This window comes from Elephantulus edwardii, unplaced genomic scaffold, assembly GCF_000299155.1.
Source record: "Elephantulus edwardii isolate Elephantulus edwardi_28Jun2011 unplaced genomic scaffold, EleEdw1.0 scaffold00417, whole genome shotgun sequence".
NCBI lineage: Eukaryota > Metazoa > Chordata > Mammalia > Macroscelidea > Macroscelididae > Elephantulus > Elephantulus edwardii.
This window is the reverse complement of record NW_006400167.1, coordinates 121,888-123,295: the sequence shown is the minus strand read 5'-3', so window position 1 is coordinate 123,295 and position 1,408 is coordinate 121,888.

The window sequence follows — 1,408 nt, the reverse complement described above, 5'->3', positions numbered from 1 at the left end:
TCAATCCATCTCATCCAGGGTCTTCCTCTCCTGTGCTATCATTCCACTCTCCCAAGCATGAGGTTCCTCTCCAAGGACTGATCCCACCTTGCAATATGTTCCAAGTATGTCAGACAAAGCTTCAGAATCCTTGCCTCCAAGGAGCAGCCTGGCTTCACCCTCTCTAGGATGTACTTGTTTGTTCTAGCGGCCCATAGTATAGTCAATACTCTTCTCCAGCACCACAGCTCAAAGGCATTAACTCTCCTTATATAATCTCTAGTCACTGTCAAGTTCTCTGATGCATAGCAAGTAATAGCAAAGACCACGGCCTGTATCAGGTGCACCTTAATCTCCAGACTGATATTGTTGCTCTTCCAAACTTTGGAGAGGTCTCTGACAGCAGACTTACTCAGTGTAATTCATCTCTTGATTTCCTGGCTGCTGGTACCAAGAGTATTGATTGTAGAGCCAAACAAACTAAAGCTGTGAACAATCTCACTCTCTTCATCATCTATCAGGGTGTTACAAATTGGCCCAGTTGTGAGAATCTTTTCTTGATGTTTAGCTTCAATCCATATTAAAGGCTGCAATCTTTGACCTTCTGTAGGAAGCACTTCAGGTCCTCCTCAGTTTCGGCAAGCAGGGTTGTGTCATCTGCATAACGTAGATTGTTGATGAGTCTACCTCTGATCTTGATGCCACACTTTTCTTCATAGAGCCCAGCCTCCTGGATAATCTGTTCTACATATAGATTGAAAAGATATGGAGATAGGACCCATCCTTGATGCATACCCTTTCCAATTTTGAACCATGCAGTGCTTCCTTGCTCTGTTCTGACAACTATCTCCTAGTCCAAGTATAGATTTCACATAAGCACAACCAAGTGTTCTGGGATTTCCATCCTTCTCAGAGTTAGCCACAGTTTGTTGTGATCCACACAGTCAAATGCTTCTGCATAGCCAATGAAACACAGATAGACATTCCTCTGGTACTCTCTGCTTTCAGCCATGATCCATATGACTTTAGCTATAATATCCCTAGTGCCACAGCCTCTTCTAAATCCAGTCTGCACTTTAGGCAATTCTTTGCTAATGTGCGGTTCCAGTTGTTTTTGGATAATCTTCAGCAGAATCTTGCTTGCATGTGATATCAATGATACTATTTGATAATTTCCACACTCTGTTGGATCACATTTTTTTGGAATGGGAACAAATATAGATCTCTTCAAAGTAAAGGAGGTGTTTTTTTTTGTTTTTGTTTTGTTTTGTTTTTTAATTCTGTTCTGTTGGTCTGTCCATACCTTTTCAACATGTATGCAGAGCAAATTATCTGAGAGGCTGGGCTCTATGAGGAGAATTGTGGCATCAGGATTGGTGGAAGGTCTATTAACCATCTCCGTTATGCAGATGACACAACCCTGCTTGCT